The sequence below is a fragment of the Bubalus bubalis genome, chromosome 23 (assembly GCF_019923935.1).
Source record: "Bubalus bubalis isolate 160015118507 breed Murrah chromosome 23, NDDB_SH_1, whole genome shotgun sequence".
NCBI lineage: Eukaryota > Metazoa > Chordata > Mammalia > Artiodactyla > Bovidae > Bubalus > Bubalus bubalis.
In genome coordinates this window covers 31,401,175-31,422,803 of record NC_059179.1, presented here as the reverse complement: position 1 = coordinate 31,422,803, position 21,629 = coordinate 31,401,175, and the positions used below count along the sequence as shown (strand labels likewise).

The window sequence follows — 21,629 nt, the reverse complement described above, 5'->3', positions numbered from 1 at the left end:
AATGTTAATATATGCCACTTTATCTTACAACAAAGAGGAACAAATAAGAATATTTATTGACGTGTTTATATTTGTGTAAAGAAAGGATATACCAGAAATGAATATAACTGTTTACATCTATAAGGACTAAGGGAAGATGAGATATACTGGGTCCAGGATGGGACAGGTTTTTCAGCATGTACCTGTTTTGTTGTTGTTGCTGTTTAGTTGCTAAGTCATGTCTAACTCTTTTGTGACCCCACAGGCAACTGTAGCCTGTCAAGCTCCGCTGTCCATGGGATTTTCCAGGCAAGAATACTGGAGTGGTTAGCCATTCCCTTCTCCAGGAGATCTTCCCGACCCAGGGACTGAACCCAGGTCTCCTCCATTGCAGGCGGATTTTTTTTACCATTGAGCCACCTGAGAAGCCCTATAACTGCTTATATGCCCACATGCATGCATGTTAATTAAGTCACTTCGGTTGTGTCCAACTCTTTGCGACCCTATGGGCCGTAACCTGCCAGGCTTCACTATCCATGGGATTCTCCAGGCAAGAAACTGGAGTGGGTTACCATGCCTTCCTCCAGGGGATCTTCCTGATCCAGGGATTGAACCCATGTCTCTTATGTCTCCTGAATTGGCAAGTGGGTTCTTTACCACTAGCACCACTGGAAAGCCATATATCTGTTTATACTCTGGTAATTTTTGGACGTATTATAAAGTATAACAGCTTAGGTTCTGGAATTAACAGAACTAGGTTCAAATACTGGCTCTTGTATTTTCTAGTTTTGAGCAAGTTGCTCATCTGTGATCCTCAGTTTCCTCACCTATAAAGTCACCTGAATCATACAGTACCTGTTGCATTAGGGCTCTGTTCAAAACTGTTTGTAAAGTACTCAGCAGGATGCCTGATGTATTATAAATACCTAATTAATAATAATACTGTGGTTGCTGTTAATATTACTAGTACTTACTGAATTCTGACTGATCCTTCTGACTTGGATAAAATATGAGAAGTTTTGCCCAGATCAGGGCAGAATGAAGTGTTTCTTTCTCCATCATTCCCACAGTAAGCCTTTCTGGTCTCATGCTGGTCTCCCAGGCTCAGCTTTTTGTTTTCACATTGGCTCCTCAGTAGTCTGTGGGCTCCTGAGAGTCCTAAACCCTGCTCCTGCATCAGGCACAGAATAGGGGATTGTCAATAAACGTCTGGAACTAATACAGTTTCGATTTTCTGTATGAGAGCCCGTCTGAGGCTGCCACTGGGAGTTTCACTTCCTGGTCTGACCCAGCAGATGTCTGCCTGTCACTCTCTGGGTCTGCAGGAAGTTGCTGGGAGAATAAACGGCAACAAGCTGGCTTCAGAGCTCGCAGCTGAAGCCTGGCTGTGCTGAAAACGTGCCAAGGAGGGGAACTGTGGCGATTGGAGGGGCTTCCAGGAGCTGCAGGAAACCGGAGCTCTCCCGGGAGCCCAGGCATGCTGGATGCGGGCAGAACGTGCAGAAGAACACTCCAGCTGTCCCGGGAACGTGCTGACCTGATGGGGGCCAGGGGTGATGTTTCTGCCTCAGCGCAGGGGCCGGGCCCAACAGCCCCTGAGCTATTTCTGCTCTCACTGAGTTGGCTTCACTGAGGAGAGCATGGTGCAGAGGAAGAGCTGACAAAAATAAAACCTGAGTGTTGAAGTGCTTGCAGGAAGTCTGTGGGTCTGCAAACCAGAGCAGAGCATAGGTGTTCAGGTGACACACCACATGAAAGCTGCCTGAAGACCAGTCCTGACAACAACACCCTGCCTCGATTTGCATCTGGGTGTTTCTTCTTTCAGGAGTCAGGTTGATAACACCTACTGTGGTCAGGCAGATCGGGGTCTAGAGCTGGCCTCTGCCACCACTGATGGCTGACCTTAGACAGGAGGCATCTCTGAGCCTTATCCTCTTTATCTGGGGACCCTTTCAGAGACTTAATCCAAAAATATATGCTCAAGGATTAAGCCTTTATGTAATAAATATGTTTCCTTCCTTCTCTGTTAAGCACTATTAAGGGTGAAGGACAAGGTCTTCAGTAAGAAGGTGAAATTTTACTGCAGAGGTAACACATGCACTACACACAGCATACACATACTACATACATACCTCACATACATACACACCACACACACCTATACAAACCATGGACACATACTGTATACACTGTGCTTAGTCACTCAGTTATGTCCGACTCATTGCGACCCCATGGACTGTAGCCCGCCAGGCTCCTCTGTCCATGGGGATTCTCTAGGCAAGAATACTGGGTGGGTCACCATGCCCTCCTCACGTTATGCGCTACACACATATACACCACATATACCTATACACACCATGCACATATACTATATACACTGCACACACATTTACACCAGATACCTATACACACCATGTACATATACTATACACACTGCACACATATACACACCACACACACCTATACACACCATGCACACAAACCACACACATACACATCACACACCACACACATACTCCTGCCAAGTTTAAAACCTTCATGAATCAACAACTCTAAACTTTACAGCTCTTCTGTTGGCTGCTCCCTAACTGGAAACAGATTGTCTTCTCCCCCTCCTCCCGCCCAGCTGTTTCTGGGGCAGAGTTCCTCTAAATGTGGGTCTACTCATGGTGATTCCGTTTTCTTTTTCTCGGTCAACAGTCATTCGATACCGCTACCCAGGTGTTCTCCACAGCTCATTCCTTTCATTAGTTCATAAACCTGGGAACTGAGGGAATGCTTAAAAAACTTCATAGCCTTTACCACGTGTGCCTGAGCATACTTCATGATGTCAGTCCTCACCACAGCCGGCAAAATACTTCTATTATCCCCTCACACAGCAGATAAGAAAATTGAGGCTCAGAAAGATTTAAAAAATAGTCCAAGGCCTTCCAAACAGTAAGAGGCAGGATTTGAACCTCAGGACCAGTTAGCCTGAGCTGTTCCCACTACCCAGTACAGCCTGGCAACACAAAATCCAGCTGGAGCCCTTGAGGAGTTCCTTCTCCACAGCCCTGATACCACCCAGGCTGTTTCTCTCCCAAGTTTCTATTTGGGTTCCTGTTGGCCCCAGCTCCCTCTGCACCCCTCTGCCCTCCTCCCTCTTGGGAGCCTCAGGCTTTGCCTTCTTGGAGCAGAGCCCTGCAGGCAGCAGGGCCTCTATTTCCCCTGTTCCCATCAGCACAGCCAATGCAAACTTCTCACTGGGAAACACTGCACTCTCGGGACAAAGGCTCTGTGTGATGTTCTGGTACCTGCCTGTCGGGTCTTCTGTGAAAAGACCCATCTGGGGTGGCTGGGCTGCCAGGCCTGGGACAAGCAAAGTTCATAAACAGCTTCTCCAGTCACAGAGCTCAGGCTGGACTGGAGCCGCATACTGCCTGCCTCAGTGCTTACACCCTCCCTGGCCTTGGTCAGCCAGAACCCATTTCTGGGAAAGCAGCAGGACATCTGGGTGTTTGGGAGGCTGAGGCTGGGGCCCTTTTCACAACAGAAATAGATTTTGGACTCAGGCAGACCCAGGTGTAAATCCCAACTCTGCCTCCCTCTAGCTGTCTCACTTTGAGAAATTGGCTTCTGCTGGCTGAACCTCAGCTCTCTCAGCTATAAACGAAATGAAAACTATCCACCATCCCTAGCCCAGTACTTGGATCTCTAAAATGCAAGGGAGGGACTTCTCTGGTGGTCCAGCAGTTAAGACTTCCAATACACAAGGCTTGGGTTCGATCCCTGGTTGGGGAACTAAGATCCCATATGCCCAGTGGCATTGCCAAAATTAATGAAAATAAAATTGTTAAATTTTAGAAGTTAAATGCAAGGGAAGGATTGGGCCTTGAGATTTCTGTCTAAAATGCTCTCCACCAAGCTAGGCTGGAGGTGTCCTTCCTGCTCATGGGACACTGGGAAATTTGAAGCATTGCTGTGTCTCTCAAGCTGAGCTCAGCCATCAGGGAGGGTTTTTGGTTTAATTCAACAATTTTTACTGAGCACCCCACAACATCCTGTACCGTTTTAAGAGCTCAGGGTACAAAGATAAGCATAGGCCCTGCCCTTAAGGGGTTCATAAACTAGACCAGTAGGAGTGATAAGACCCATAAAAACAAGTATAATATGCAGTGGAAAGTGATAAGTATGCTAGGAGGGTGCAGATAAAAGACGATGAAGGTGGAGAGCAGAAAGAGGGTGATTCTAGGCTGGGAGGGAGATAAAGCTGTGGCCAGTCCATGAAGGGTCCTGAATGATAGTTTGCACTTTATGGGGCCAGACTGTTGGAAGCTGTTAGAGGCTGTTGACTAGGGCGGGGAGCAGATCAGGGTCATGATGACTGGAGAGCTGGTCCTCTACCACCTGTAACACCAGACTGTGGAATTTCTAAACAGAAAGACTCAGGTTCCACCATTTTTTACAAGGGCTTTATTTCCTTCATGAAGTATTGGGTTGGCCAAAAAGTTCATTTGGGTTTTTCCATAGTATCTTATGGAGAAACCTGAAGGAATATTTTGGCCAACCCAAAAGTTCAGGATTTGCATACAATGTGCAGGGGCCCAAAGCTGCCCCTTGGTCCTGTTCTTGCATGTTACACTGCCCCATGCCCCTCTCTCTCCTCTGTGGCATCTCACCGAGCCCCCTCCCTGCCTGAAAGATGTGAGAATGAGGCCTCTGGGGCAGGAGGCTGGCACCCAGCTCCGGGGAATGGTCTTGGCTCCACAGACAAAGTGTCCTGGGACCTTTGCTGTCCTGCCAGTTTGCTTTGGCTCAGCTCACAACCTCCTGGGAAGCAGTTGGCCTGTGGAGGAAAGAATGTGTCAGAGTTGCAATTGGCTGAAGTTGCCTGAGAAGCATGTGTGTGTACGTGTACACGCACTCAGGACTACATGTTTTGCAGCTGATTGCAATCTGGGTCAGTACTGTGCAGCCTTCAGCATATCGCTATCTACAGACGATAAGGTGGAACGATCCCGGGCAGGACCCAGCAGTGCTCAACTAGCCCTCGAGATGTAAACACAGCTGTTTGCCAGGCTCTCATTTCTAATGATGAAGGGGCCCACATCGATAGCAGAAGGGATCCAGGTAGATCATAGGTTTGGTTAAGCCTCCCAGAGAAGCAAGGGTCTGCAGCTGGCCCAACCTACTGGTGGGAAACACAGAAGACACAATGATGAATTCCGCCCCTGCCGAGCTCCTGCCACTTGGCTCATCAAGGAGAGCGCGTCCAGAGCTGGGCCTGACAGGGCCATGGAGCTGAGGAAAACATCCTGGTTTCAGTGCTTGTTCTGCCACTCAGCTACCACTGTGACCTTGACCAAGTCACCTTGTCTCTGTGGCATTTGTCTCGTCATCTGTAAAGTGGGACTAGTGTTTCATCAATGTGAATACCAGGAAGAAAATCCTAAAGGCTTCTGAAAAATCAAAAGAAGTTAATCCATCTGTCAGTCTACCTCATATTCTTTACTCCGAGAAAAGCTTACCTTAGCTCTTCTCTTGAAACCTATGTTTTCTCATAATAAGAATATGCTTGGTTTTCTGACTTCCTGGCTGACCACAAATGACAAACGATTGATTAGCAGGGAGCTGGGTCTGCTAAACATAGCAACTGACGACTGACGTCATCATCCTAGGAACTGACGGAACACAAAAGGCAACCAAGAAGGCAAAGAAGGAGAAAAAAGCTGTTGAGCAGAAACAAGACCTTTAAAAGCAACACAGCCCATGTATCAATAGCACTCAAGCAAACATGTTTACACATGTCCGTAGCTCTGAAGGCCATCACGCCTAGGAGCCTATTGTAATAACTGACCCTTCAAGGACTTTTCAAGGAAATTTCAAATGACTGCACTGTATTTCTACTGTTAGCAAGGCAGGGCTTTATAGAATATTATTTTAGAAAAAATTTCCTTGCAAATGCTTTAAATAAATAATGCTCGGGTGCTTAAATAGGAAATTTTCCAATATCCTGAACAATTAGACACTGCCCAACCAAGGGGACCGTGAGGGGTAATCCCTTGGTTTTGAACTGTTCTTGAAGGCTGGCTGTCTAGGAATGATCCTAATTATCATACTTGTTGATGAGTTGGCCTGGAATGTATTGGGTTGGCCAAAAATTTCATTGGTGTTTTTGTACCATCTTGTGCAAAAACTGGAATGAACTTTTTGGCAAAGTCAATAAATTTATTTTGCCTTGGCTATTGTCTAGAGGGTGGACTTTTCCCAAGATATGTGGCAAGCCTACTGTGGAAGGAGACAGGGAGGAACCAGGAAATAAAGTTTCTGTCCAGATGAAGCATCCTTTTCAATGAGCCAGCCTATTGTCTTCACATCTGCATGACACTGTGGGCTCACAGAAAAATGTAATCAATTGAGCTGCACCATCTGCTGCTGGTCAGGCTCCATGATAGCTGCATGGGAAGGACGGGTACCCAAGAAACATGGGGCCATCCCTCAAGAAGCTTATAGACTCGTGGCTTTTCAAGGATGGGGCCTGGGTCAATGTGAAGTGTTGGCTTAACAGCACTCTTCCTGATACTTCTTTCTTTAAATACATTTTGGTGTACAAATAATAATTGTTCATGTAGCAAAAAAAAATACAGATGAGAAGAGAGAAAAATTAAAAGCCTCTTCAACCCTATCACACAAAAATAACCAATATTAATATTTGTGTTAATAACCAGCATTAACAAGCTGTAGAATTGTTCATATAAATGAGTACATGAATAGGATCATACTGTACCCAGGACTTTTTTACTCAAAAAAGTATGGACCCCTTAATGCATTCAGGGCTTCCCTTGTAGCTCAATTGGTAAAGAATCTGCCTGCAATTCAGGAGACCTGGGTTCAATTCCTGGGTTAGGAAGATCCCCTGGAGAAGGAAATGGCAACCCACTCCAGTATTCTTGCCTGGAGAATCCCATGGACAAAGGATCCTGGCAAGCTACAGCCCATGGGGTCACAAGAGTTGAGCACAACTTAGCAACTAAACCACACAATGCATTCAGAGTGCTGAGAGGAACAATCTCAGAAACATAGCATCTATGCTGGGAACAGAAAATTCCTCATCTACTCTAAACAGAAATTCCTGAAATATTAAAGATACAAACATAAATGAATAAAGCCATAATAGCATTATAAGAAAACAGAGTAGACTAATTATGTAACATGAGGATGGGGAAAACTTCTTAAGCAAGACAGGAAACCCAGAACCCAGAAAAAAACTAACAGGTGTGAATACTGAAACATTTAAAACTCCTACAAGAGGAAAGTCAGCATAAAGTTTAAAAACAAATAGCAGACTTGAATAAAATATTTGCAGCAGTTAACAGAAGGAAGATTAACGTCCCTAATGTCAAACAAAGACTTTTGGCTCCTCAGTACCTGTTCCAAGGGCCCTAACCCTGCCCGTAGGTGCTTCAAAATTAAGTGTTTTTCTTCCTATCAATGGATGTCCATGCTTAATGGACAGAGTTCTTCCAAGTAAGACATCCAAACAGAAAAATGGGCAAAAAATATAAGCAAAGAATTTACTGAAGAAAGGTAGATGGCCAATAAACATAAAAAGATGTTCAACTTCACTGCTGTCCAAAAATGCACATAAAAAAAAAATGAATAGAACCCTTACACATTGCAAGGATCTGTAGAAGTGAATACTCTCATCCACTGTGAGTACAGTGCAAATCTGTACAACTTTGGAAGGAAGGTGGTTTGGTAGAATCTTGTGCAAGTGTGTGGACTCGTGGACCCAAAGAGGCCTCCGCAGCCATAAGAAGAAAGAAATTCTGGACCTAAAGGAAGGAGCGAGTCTGAATTGCTCAGCCTCCCAAGAGGACAATCCCTATGTCTTTGCTGTCTTCAGGAACTCTGAGTCGACAGAGGCTGAGGCACCCGGCTTAGCCACGCTCTGTGGAGGAAAGAGCTCTCAGCACAGGCAACTTTGCTCCGGACGTGGGTCACCTCCTTGTTTTTCATCTGCTGGTGCTGCTTTTGGCTAAACTCTCTGGCCTCTTGCCTGAACCAATAGGACAGAGCAGCGTTATCCTGGTTGCCTTTCCTGACTTGGCTTCTCCCCTGCTGGTCTCAGGGTGCTCACCCGACCCTGCCTTCCTCACACACCCTTCCGGAGCTTCTCAGAGCTCTTCTGGGCAGGCACGCCCTGGCCAAGGTGACCCACTGACAAGCTGACACATTTAACACTCCAGAGTTGTTGTCACTTTGACTTATCATCCTATAGACAGGCACACTGGGGCTGGTGAATTTCCAGTGACTCGACTCTGGATTGTCAGTTCCTTGAGAGCAGGAACCAAGATGGCTTTGAACACCGATTCTGTACATTCAGGACCTGGTACATAGAAGGCCCCAGGAGAACTTGTTGACTGAATGAAAACTGGATGAATCAGTGTAAACTCCCTTCTCCCCCACCACATGTAACAGTTTTAAATCAGCCTGACATAGCAGATAATCTGCTTGAGCAGCCCTCAGAAAACTTTTTCTGCAAGGGGTTAGAGAGTAAATAGTTTAGACTTTTGCAGGCAAGAGGCAAACTCAAGACTATTATCCATCTCTTAAAAAGCAAAAGAAAAATTAAATTTCCATGACATTTTTGTTGATGAAGTTCAAAATATAATAATAATAATACAGCTTTTTAAAAAATAATACAGGGCCCCCAATGTGAAGAATAAAATTCTTTTTTTGAGGAATAACATGGCACTTATTTGGGGTTCAGAGTTAATGTCCTCCTTCTTCAAAAGCTATTGCAAATATTCATCTGCTAAAGATAATACATAATGAGATAGTATGTATTTCATCTTTGAGAATGAAAGTTGAATTTCATATCATTTTCACAGGTCATAAAATAGTACTCTTTTCACTTTGTTTTCAGTGATGGTCAGCTCACAGGTAATACAGAAAGAGGCAGTGGGGTAGGTCTGGCTTCAGGCTGTACTTTAACTCCTGCACTTGAGGGTAAGACAGAGGAGGCTGTTTTCATTCTCTGTCTTACCTCAGGCTCCAAATCCTACATTTTCTAAACCCCAGGGTTTCTGAGACACTTTCACTCCTTTCTTTCTCAAAGAACTCACAGGCTGAGCCTGGCAACTCCCCAGAAAGCGGTTCCAGAAGTTTCGTTATTGCCCAAGGGCCCCAGCATCGCGGAGTGAAGTCAGGGCGGCCACAGGCCCTTCCTTTTCTAAGGCTGGCATTAGTTCCTTGCCAACCACACACAAAACCGCTGGGATGGGCTTGCTTGTGCTACTTCTCCAGCCCAAACCACAGAGAGAAGGGAGGCCTCAGCGTGGCTGGGCTAATGGGAAACAGTTGTGTTCACCCAGCCCTGTTCACAGAGGGAACACATTTAGATGCCTAACATCTGCTTGTATCCTGAAAAATGTATCATTTGAAAAAGACAACTGACCACAGCCCCAAATTCAGGGCTAGCAAAACAGCATCAATAATGCACTAAAAGGACCTGACTTTTTGTCCATATAGAGAGTACCAAGGAGATCAGGGACGTGTGAAAGCATCAGTCATTCACTGACTTGTTGATTTATTCAACAAATAATTTTTTCAGGGTCTACTATGTGCCTGGCACTGTATTAGACCCTGACATAGTGCAGGAAATAAGACTTGACATAGTTTCTGCTCTAATGGAGTTTACAGTATTATTCAATGGCATTTGCTTAAGTCTGGTATTTTGTGGCATATCACTAAGCATCCTTTGAATTGAAATGATTGAATTGAATCATTGAATTAAAATGAAACAATGTAAAACTGTTCAGGAAAGAAGGAATTAAGTCAACTCCTCCAGATTACTTTTTTGGAGGACTCAGAACCTTTGGTATACAGATTTCCATTGAGAATCTCCAAGAGAGAGATATATAGAATGCAGCCTTCCCAATCTTATTTAACTATGGCATCTTTCTGGTGAATTGCATATTGTGGCATCAGTCAAATGGAGCATAGTTTGGAAAGCATGGCTCTTAGGACTGCTGGGTTTGGCCATGTAGGTTGTACTCTGAACAGCTTCAGGGGGACCACTCACACCGACTACCAGTTATGGTGCCCTGGAGTTCTGTGACAACGGACCTGATCTCTGTAACTACAGGGCAAGGCATGGGTAAGACAAGTTTCATATAGCTATCACTCAGCTATCTGCCACTTGGCTCTTTCTCATAGAACAGGCCAGAGACAGCGCTCAGCAGCTGGGAAAACAGACAGAGCTGTAAAGAGAGCCTGAGGGAAGGTCGAAGCACAGCATTCCTGTGAGTGTCTGGGTAGAAATAAATCAGCAGAATGAATTTAAAAAAAAACACACCCACCAAGGTACAATACAGTGAGGCTTAAAACTCTGAGGATATAAAGAAGACCCTCAAAGCTTCCAGAGGGGGAGAAAAAATCAGGTAACAAAGGAACAAGTGTTAAAATGGTATGGGTTTAAAACGGATAACCAACAAGGACCTACTGTATAGCACATGGAACTCTGCTGCTGCTGCTAAGTCACTTCAGTCGTGTCCGACTCTGTGTGACCCCGTAGACGGCAGCCCACCAGGCTCCCCCATCCCTGGGATTCTCCAGGCAAGAACACTGGAGTGGGTTGCCATTTCCTTCTCCAATGCATGAAAGTGAAAAGTGAAAGTGAAGTCGCTCAGTTGTGTCTGACTCCTAGCAACACCATGGACTGCAGCCTACCAGGCCCCTCCATCCATGGGATTTTCCAGGCAGGAGTACTGGAGTGGGGTGCCATTGCCTCATGGCAGCCTGGATGGGAGTGGAGTTTGGAGAATGGATACATATATGTATGTGTGGCTCATACATGTATGGCTGAGTTCCTTCTCTGTTCACCTGAAACTATCACAGTATTGTTAATCAGCTATACACCAATACAAAATAAAAAGTTAAAAAAAATGAATGAAATATGACACTATTCCAGCCCCGCCCCCCACCCCAACAAAAAGCAACACTGGGAACTAGAAGATAATGCAGCAATGCTTTCAATATTCCAAATGAATAATGAATATGGTTTTTCACCCAGACATCTCTACCTAGCCAGATTCCAGATCAATACTGAGAGTAGAATAAAGACATTTCAAGAGTTGAAAAGTCTCTGAACTACTATTACCCATGATTTTCAGGAATTATTTGAATACGTGCTCTACTGAAAACAAAAGTTAATAAACAAAGAAAGAGAAAGGCATGGGCTCCAGGAAATAAGAGATGCCACTCAGAAGAGATGCAAAGAGAATCTACAGTGATGGCCGTGACAGTCTAAGGATGACAGACACATGGTAAGTCTGAGGATAACGGGTTCCAACTGAAACTGACAGGAAGAAGTAGGGGGCGGTCCTACAGAGAAGATCCAGGCAATAAGAAAAGAAAGGAACCAAAAGATTACTGAGCATGTAGATAATTCTATTTACAGAACTGGGTTCAAAGGAAACTAATAACAACAACAAAAAGAGGTAATTATTAGCTAAAAAATAAAGTGTAAAAAAGACAGTGTGATCACAGCTTGCTACTTGACACATGAGTGATTCGTATCTATTTAGCTATAATAATAAAAACACAAATACCAATTGAGAATGCGAGAAAGGGAGGTAGGAAAGGGGTAGCGTAAGCAAGCTAAAATTCTCCTCTACCATACCAAGAAGTCAGTGGGGAGTGTGTAAAACTCATTCAACAGGAGTGAATGCATTTTAGGCATATGTTTAGAAACATGGAGGAAAATATCAGAAGAAATAGCTGAAACAGTGGGGAGTGATTAGGAGCTGGTTGTAGGTTGTGGAACGGTAAGCAGGCAACACAGGGAACTGCCATTTCTTTAATAAGCCTTTTAGGGCCATTTGATTTTTGTGTATATTAAATATATATACATTACTTTGGTTTTGTAAAACATGGTTGGTAGGCTAACTAGGTTGTCACTGGCTAAGCAGCTTACGCTATTTGTCAGTTTCAACACTTGCCCAATTAAAGTTCATGGATTAATAAAATGACAAATCACTGTAGGTTCTGGATCTTTGGGACTCCTAGGGAAGACTGCTGCTAAGTCACTTCAGTCATGTCTGACTCTGTGTGACCCCATGGACGGCAGCCCACCAGGCTCCGCCATCGCAGGGATTGTGCAGGCAAGAACACTGGAGTGGGTTGCCATTTCCTTCTCCAAGTCTTCCTAGGGAAGACTACAAATTCTGAATGTCAAACCTGAGAATAATAAGTGTTTGTTGCCTTAGTACTTCAAGTGCTACCCACAGACCAGGGGTATGGGTTATCACCTGGGAGCTTATTAAAATTGAACAATCTCAGGTATCTTCTCAGACCTATTGCATTTTAAAAGATCCCCGAGTGATTCATTCGCACATTAAAGTTTGTACTGGGACAACCAACGATAGTGTCGGGGTAAATGAAGTGGGGGCAGGTATACAGGCCAATGATAAAGTCAATGGTGATAGATCAAGAGTATAATGTGGGAGACGTTCTAAGGGTTCCCTGCCTTTAGAGGTCCTACCCACATACTAACAATCCTACAATGAGACAAAGTATATACATCTACATACAAGATGGGTTGACTTATAGGAGACTGGTTGCCATATGTCACATTTTGTAGGCATTTAAAAATTAAACATGTATCAGTTAAAATCAACAAAAAGTACAATGTCCAGAGGGCATCCAGGATAGGCATGAGCCAAGATGGTACTTATAAAACTTTAAGAGGCTTTCCTGATGGCTCACTTGTTAAGAATTGGCTTGCAATGCTCTGGCAGAGGCAGGAGACAAGGGTTCGATCCCTGCGGTCAGGAAGATCCCCTGGAGGAGGAGATGGCAACCCACTCCAATATTCTTGCCTGGAGAATCCCATGGACAGAGGAGCTGGTGGGCTACAGCCCATGGGGTTGCAAAGAGTCAGACGCAAGGGAGCGACTAAGCATGAGCAAGGACAGAGAACCCTGGGCCAACTTCTCAGACAGATGAGGCTGTTGTCAGCACCCTTGATTGCCAGTGACAGAACCCCAACTCAGTCAGAGTGAAACAAAGAAAATAATTTATTGCCTTTCATAACTCCTGGAGGATAGCTGGCACCTGGGATTTGGTCCAAATGTTTGTGTATATCTGGATTCTGACTTTGTTTCTCAGTCTTGCTTGGCTTCCTTTTCAGATAGCTTCTTGCCACATAATGACGAAAGGATAGCTGGCTGCCTAGTAAATAGTAGTTCTAATAACTCTTTAAAGTAACTGAAGAACCTAAAAAGCCTTTTTAATGTACACTATAGCTGCCAGTATTTAACTATAGTAAAAAAAAAAAATTTAAATACATATAATTACTTCATTTAAAATACAATAGTAAACCTACTCCATATTAGCATAAATAACATATTTCTTTGAGAAAATTATGTTTTCCAGAATAAAGATTATTTACTGAGTGTCCTTGTTTTACATTTTTGTAAATCTCCCTAATCTTAGGGTTAACAGAAGAAAGCTGACTGTCCATTACCTGAATTGAATTTGCTACAATATATTGTTTCCATTGAAGTATTTAAAGAAAATCTGGCCTCACAAAGACTTAGGTAGAAAAGGGAGGAACATTTTAATAACTTTTTTCAGATAATTGTGGCTATGCTTCTTTGATACTACACTGAAATTTAAAAATGGTAGTGTCTTCTTAAAAAATACATACATAGGCAAGTTTATGATGTAATTTTCCTCTCTATTGGCTGGTTATATCAATCCATTTATGATTCTTCCAGGGTTAGCCTAGAGCTAGAGCAGACATCCTTAAATTAGTGTTTCCAACACAGCACATTTCACCCATTTCCTGGACAATGCAAGGACCTTAGACCATTCTAACTCCGTTTACCCTCTTTCTGACTCTTTTGTGTCCTATATTTTAATTTTCTTTCTGTATCTTAAACATTAGTTGTATGGTTTTATACAACCAAGATTCATTTGCATTTATCCGTATTTCCCTTTCTACTGTCCTTCTTTCCTTCCTGAATATCCAAGATTCCATCTGGGACCACTTTCCTTCTGCCTGAAGTTTCCCTTTGTATTTATGTTTATATTTGAACTATTCAAACGGTTCAAAATTCAAAAGCAGATGAGTGTTCTATGATAGATGTCTCTCTCTCCCATCTTTGCCCCTAGCCCCAAACTATATATTTCTATGTGTACACAGTACATTACTTGAAAGGATACACACCAAATTGAGAGGAGTGGCTTGTCCATGTGGTCTGAAACATCTCTGATGATAATATATCAATACAAAAATGATAGTTTCATTAAAGGTCATTGCAATGTGAAACCTAAAACCATATCTGTGGGGACTTCCCTGGCAGTCTAGTGGTTAATACTTCATGTTCCAAAGTAGGGGGTGTGGGTTCGACCCCTGGTCAGGGAACTAAGAGCCCATGTGCCTTACAGCCCAAAAACCAAAACATAAAACAAGAAATATTGTAACAAATTCAATAGACTTTAAAAAATGGTCCGCATCAAAAACAAAAAAAAAAAATCTTTAAAAAAATAAAATAAAACCAGGTCAATGAACTTTTCCCACTCTGCTACATTATAATCCATTGGTCTATGCTGTGTTTTGAATGGATCTTTTACTCATTCATGTGTTTACATCATGGATTGGTCACTGGAAAAGTATTGGTTCAACTGAGTTTTGCAGATCTTCCAATATTGACCCATCTCCTTACACAATATCCCCAAATCACATTCTTTAATATCACCACCAATCACATCAGAAGCCTTGAAACATTGGGAGCTAATAAGTTCACGGTAGAGAATATGACTTTCCAAAACTCCAATTTTTGCTTTAAAATTCAAATGTTATCATCATCAACAACAAAACCATCATTTGTTTTCCTTGAAATGGCAAGCTCACTCCTTTCATTTTTATGGAAATGTTTGCCAAATACCAAGTCTGAATAACCGTGGTTTGCCAGTCATTCTTTTCAGGCAAGATGGAAATCCATGAAAAAAGAAGCTGGCTCAGCTCATGGCTCAAACAATCACATGAGTATTTTTCTTGAGACAATCACGGTATTTTGTTACACAGTTGAAAGTACTTTACGTACAATAGAAGTGTTTCACGCACCTTCCAGAAACAGATTTCAAGGCCAGATGAAATGTGCATAGCCAAGGAAAACACCTGTGAAGGAAAATGGGGAGGGAGTTGGAGAAGTAAGGAGATCCTTTGACCACGATGCTAGTCTAACCACAGGGGAAGAGGAAGGAAAGGAAAAAGGATCAGGTCAAATAAATCTTGGACTGCAGTGTAGTTCAACGAAAGTTCAGCCAGGCCAGTGGGGAGTCCTCAAGCCAAAATCACCCAGGATAGGAGTCCCACGTTTCTCAAGAAAGAACCTGCATTACTGCTCCCCTCATGGTGAACCATCAGCAGGGAGCAGACGGAGAGACGCAAGGCCTTGACACAGTGTGGAGGTAGGGCCAAAGGAGAGCAGATGCTCCCTCCCCCAGGGATCTGAGTGGCACATTTTTACAGCTACCACATGCTTTATGATGCTGCTGTGCTGAGCTCAGTTGTGTGCAACTTTGTGAGACCCCATGGACTGTAGCCTGCCAGGCTCCACTGTCCATGGAATTTTCCAGGCAAGAATACTGGAGTGGACAGCCATTTCCTACTCCAGGAGATCTTCCTGACCCAGGGATCAAACCCATGTCTGCTGCATCTCCTACATTGGCAGGCAGATTCTTTACCCTTATGCCACCTAGAAAGCCCAATTACCACATGGTTTATAGGTACCTTTCATTTCATCACAAGACATCCTCACAATATTATAAAGATGTGTACCCAAGGGTTGAGGTTGAATAAAATTGATATTTTTTACTGCTTCATCATGACATTTCTTAAGTGAAACTGACTTTTATTTTCCTGCAAGTGTGTGGCAATGAAGAATACATTCAATTTGGAGTCACTGCCTCGATTCATTCCAAGGTGGCAGTAATTTCACTCCACTATTGCTTTTGCACTGAGTGCAAATGTCAACATACCAAAAAAGGCACGTGAAATCTCAGCATCATTACAAAAACAGTTTTGATCTCATAGATTCCTTGAAAAGACCTTGGGGATCCCTAGGGAACTGCAGGTCACACTTGGAGAACCAGTGACGAATAGCTAGCAACCCCAGAATTAGAATGTGTTGGTGAGGAGAGGTTGCTGTTGTTTTGTTTTGTTTGGTATGGTTCTGGCAAAAGTCACAGGGAAGATTTTAATGTTTCCATTTGGATCATGTTCCTCTACCTGAATCAATCACTGTGAAGAGGAGAATGAGGCACTTTTACTGGCTAGGCCTGTGTTATGTGAGCAGTTCTCTGAGAAGGATAAGACACATCCATCCAATGGATGGGATGCTAAGTCACTTCAGTCGTGTCCGACTCCTGTGCGACCCCATAGACGGCCTCCCACCAGGCTCCTCCGTCCCTGGGATTCTCCAGGCAAGAACACTGGAGTGGGGTGCCATTGCCTTCTCCAATAGATTAGGTTAGTACTTCTAATTCCCAAGGAGTTATGAAATGGTCAAAGAGACCGAAAAGTTTGACCGAGAAAGGAGAGTTCGTCCACACGCTTTGTCCATTTCTGGTCGTTCCCGAAGGAGACATTGGGTGCCTCTTGGCATTGGCAGGTCGGTATAACGCCCTGACAGGTTTCTGCCATAAGCCATATGAGATAACCGTGGAACCGCAGAGCAGGGCTCCTTACTTGCTTCACGCAGGGCATGTCATTCATTCACACAAGCACACCGTAGAGTTAGTAAAGCACAGCAGAAAACGTGTTCGCCAAGAGAACAAAGACCTAAAGCTCCAAGCATCCTTACCTTGTCCTGAAGGATCCCGGACGAGCCCCCAAGATGAAAGGTTGTTTTTAAATCACGCGAAGACACCGGGATTCTTGGCCCCCGGAGGAGAAGAATTCAATCCGGGGCCAGAGACGAGGCTTGATTGCTCAGAGCTTTTGTGTAATAAAGTTTTATTAAAGTATAAAGGAGATAGAAAAAGCTTCTGACATAGGCATCAGAAGGGGGCAGAAAGAGTACCCTTTGGGATGGATGGGATGGGTTCCCATAAAAAGAAGTGGTTCTCTTTAGGGCGGAGAAGGCAATGGCAACCCACTCCAGTAATTTTGCCTGGAAAATCCCATGGATGGAGGAGCCTGGTAGGCTGCAGTCCATGGGGTCGCTAAGAGTCGGACACAACTGGGCGACTTCACTTTCTCTTTTCACTTTCACTCATTGGAGAACGAAATGGCAACACACTCCAGTGTTCTTGCCTGGAGAATCCCAGGGACGGGGGAGCCTGGTGGGCTGCCATCTATGGGGTCACACAGAGTTGGACATGACTGAAGCTACTTAGCAGCAGCACTTTAGGGTAGGGATACTGCATGGTCAAACCAGCCCACTGTAGAGTTCAACTGGGCAAAGAAATTGGCAATAAGTGTGTGGGCTATGAGACTTGGCCTGTTCCAGAGGGAGTCTGATGCCAGCATCAGGCAAGAGAAGAGATCAAACCTGGGGTGAAGGTTCCCAGGCAGGAACCCAGCCCCTGAAGGTACCCAGCTCCTGCAGCCAGTTTGGCAGCTTGTTAATTTAGCCCAACAGGCAGGGCCAGGTGACCATAGCTCAGGTTAGGTCAGATTGCACGTGTATTTAAAAGGGCAGATGTCTCATTCTGTGTCTCCCTTCAATGATGCTGGGGCTGTGACTATTGTAAGTTTGCTATCTTGGTCAGCAACTAGAACCAGAGGAACCAGAGATTAAATTGCCAATATCTGTTGGATCATAGAAAAAGCAAGAGAGTTCCAGAAAAACATCTACTTCTGCTTCATTGACTATGCTAAAACCTTTGACTATGTGGATCACAACAAACTGGCAAATTCTTTAAGAGATGGAAATACCAGACCACCTTATCTGCCTCCTGAGAAACGTGTATGCAGGTCAAGAAGCAACAGTTAGAATCAGACATGGAAGAACGGACTGGTCCCAAATTGGGAAAGGAGTATGTCAAGGCTGTATATTGATACCCTGCTTATTTAACTTATATGGAGAGTACATCATGAGAAATGCCAGACTGGATGAAGCACAAGCTGGAATCATGACTGCCGGGAGAAATATCAATAACCTCATATGTGGTAGTTGACACTACCCTTTTGGCAGAAAGCGAAGAGGAACTAAAGAGCCTCTTGATGAAGGTGGAAGAGAAGAGTGAAAAAGCTGGTTTAATACTCAACATTCAAAAACTAAGATCATGGCATATGATCCCATCACTTCATGGCAAATAGATGGTGAAACAATGGAAACAGTGAGAGACTTTATCTTTTGGGGCTCCAAAATCACTGCAGATCGTGACTGCAGCCATGAAATTAAAAGACGCTTGCTCCTTGGAAGAAAAACTATGACCAACCTAGACAGCATATTAAAAAGCAGAGACATTACTTTGCCAACAAAGATCCGCATAGTCAAAGCTATGGTTTTTCTAGTAGTCATGTATGGATGTGAGAGTTGGACCATAAAGAAGACTGAGCGCTGAAGAATTGATGCTTTTGAGCTGTGGTGTTGGAGGAGACTCTTGAGAGTCCCTTAGACTGCAAGGAGGTCAAACCCATCAATCCTAAAGGAAATTAATCCTGATAATTCATTGGAAGGACTGACGCTGAAGTTTAAGCTCCAATACTTTAGCCACCTGACATGAAGAGCTGACTCATTAGAAAAGACCCTGATGTTGGGAAAGATTGAAGGCAGGAGGAGAAGGGGATGACAGAGGATGAGATGGGTGGATGGCATCACTCATCTCACTAACTCATCATCACTAACTCAATGGACATAAGTCTGAGCAAGCTCTGGGAGATGGTGAAGGACAGGGAAGCCTGGTGTGCTGCAGTCCATGAGGTCGCAAAGAGTCAGACACGACTGAGCGACTAAACAACAACAACAATCTTTGTCAGGCTTGATTCAAGAATTAGAACCCAGTGGGCTCTCAGGGGTCAGGTGGGGGAGCAAGGCAGCGGGGACTCAGATGTTAGAAGCTGGGGATGGAGAAGAACCATCTAGACCGATCGTAGGTCAATGGAAGTCATGCCACACAAGACATCACATTTCTAAAATGGCTTTGCTCGAATGCAATTCTACCTGTCTAGACAGTTTCACATTTACCATTTCATACTCTGCCTGTGCTACTTGTTTATCCTCAGAATTATTTAGGCACTCTCCTTGGAAGAAAAACTATGACAAAGCTAGAAAGAGTACTAAAAAGCAGAGACATCACTTGCTGACCAAGGTCCATATAGCCAAAGCTATGGTTTTTCCCAGTAGTTGTGTATGAATGTGAGAGTTGGACCATAAAGAAGGCTGAGTGCCAAAGAACTGATGCTTTCAAACTGTGGTGCTGAAGAAGACCCTTGAGAGTTCTTTGGACAGCAAGGAGATCAAACCAGTCAATCCTAAAGGAAATCAGTCCTGAATATTCACTAGAAGGACTGATGCTGAAGCTGAAACTCCAATATTTTGGCTACTTGATGCAAAGAGCCAACTCATTGGAAAAGTCTCTGATGCTGGGAAAGATTGAGGGCAGGAGGAGAACAGGATGACAGAGAATGAGATGGTTGGATGGCATCACTGTCTCAGTGGACACGAGTTTGAGCAATACCTGGGAGATTGTGAAGGGCAGAGAAGCCTGGCATGCTGCAGTCCATGGAGTCACAAAGAGTCAGACACAATTTAGTGACTGAACAACAAATAACAAATCGGGGTTATAGGTGATCAATTCAACTACTCAGCTCTGGTGACCAATGCTTCCCTTTTGAAAGACTCCCTTCCTCGGGTCTCCTCGATGTCATATTCTCCTGGGTTTCCTCCTAATTCTCTGGCTGCTTTTTCTCAGACTCCTTTGCACATTTCTTCCACAACGATAGTCTTTGGGGGGCTCTGCCACAAAACCTCCTTTCTTCTATGCAAGCAATGGGATCTGTCCCTGTGCTCTCAATTACGGCCACATTTCTTTCTTAAAACTGCTATAAAAATACCCCGTCATCCCTTCAGCAGGCATAAACACGTTCTTTGTGTTCTAAGGCCCATCTATACTTTCCTCAAGGGCCTGGGATAATCAGAGCAATTGGTACGCTGCTGGCACCAAGGCCATCTTAAACCCACACATGCATAGGAGGACTGAAATCAGGTCATCTGGGCATCCAGCTGTTCAGACTGGGGTGTGTGTGTATGTGTGTCTGTCTATCCATCTTTCAGATTGTTGCTTAGGTGAAAAAATGTATAGAAGAGGACCTAACTGCAGCCCTTTGAGAATACGTGATGCCTCCATGAAATATAATTGAGTAAATGGGTTCCTATGTTATGCCAGGCACATGTAGTAAATGTAAAGGTTATAAGGGTGAAAAGGTCAATGTTCTTTCCAGGGATGGGTTAGGGTTGGGGGGCTAACATTTACATGACTGTAGTCAGAATACATTTAAGAGCCTAATACTGTCTAGTCCTAGCATGTTGTTGCATTGTAAAGAATTGTAAGTAAAACTAGTTTATTCATAAACTTTAGTAAAACAGTTTTTCACATTTTAACATTCCTGAAGTCGGGCTGCAGCTAACAAATGATTTGATAAGGATACCTGTGTTAGGGTTTAATTGGCCAAGTTTTTTCTTTCCTAGTTGCACAAAAAAATAAAATGCAGAATTGACATTCTCTTAGATGAGATGAAAAATATTATTTGGGTCTCTCAGAGAAATGTGAAGTCAAATTTGTCACCTAAAGCAACATGTCCCAAAATTCCTGCTTTCTTTTGGTGTCCAATTATCTAACCCCTATAGCTACCCAAAAGCCTCTTTTTCCATCTTGAACTCTTTACTGTCCACCAAAATGTGATGAAACCTCCCTGACATCTCTCCCATAAAGAGGGTATCCTCTTTCTTCCTCTCCCTCCTGCTCTCTCTCCCTCCCTCCCCTCTTCTCTCTGAGAATCAACCTCAGTCATCTTCAAAGGACATCACCCCACTCCTCTGCTTCTTCCTCAACCTGACAATTTGACCTGTTTGTTTGTTTGTTTTTAATAAGCAAGAGAGGGAGGGCCAAATGCTTGGCAGTTAGAATTTTCTTTAGCAAGGAAAGGGAAAGGCAAAGAGGCTTTGACTAATCCCATAGAAATAATTCTTGGACCGGGAACAAGAGAACAAGCAGATCACAGTGTGGGTTAAAACAGAGGTGGGTGCACCTGGCCATGGCCAGGGGAAGGATTGGAGTGCTACCTAACATGGGGCATCCTGGGGAGGCTCAGATTTTAAAACCTCAAAGCTTGTGCAGAAGCTTCATATACATGTATCCTTGAATGCATATATGCAGGCAGGCACAAACACATGTACACATACACACGTGTGTTTAAATAACAGGCTGAGGCCTTTCTGTCCCACCTCACAAAGCCCCGGGAGGGACGAAGGTGGGGTCAGGATGATCACCTGCTTTCCTGGGTTGAAGAGGCCCAGGGAGGGAGGCCAGGGGCTGGAGACCCTACTCCTCCCTACCCAGCCCAAATAAAATCTAACTACAAAAGTCTGGACAATGTACTGCTGCTGCTGCTGCTGCTAAGTCGCTTCAGTCGTGTCCGACTCTGTGCG

General features: G+C 44.0%; 1 long non-coding RNA gene across 1 annotated transcript; it reads right to left on the bottom strand.

Moving 5' to 3' along the window:
• Positions 1–4,414: 4,414 nt before the first annotated feature.
• Positions 4,415–15,147, bottom strand: LOC123331442. Its single transcript, XR_006548086.2, has 2 exons — positions 15,095–15,147; positions 4,415–4,804 (listed from the first exon to the last, which is right to left on the bottom strand). It is a non-coding gene; the product is annotated as an uncharacterized LOC123331442 (long non-coding RNA).
• Positions 15,148–21,629: the final 6,482 nt, after the last annotated feature.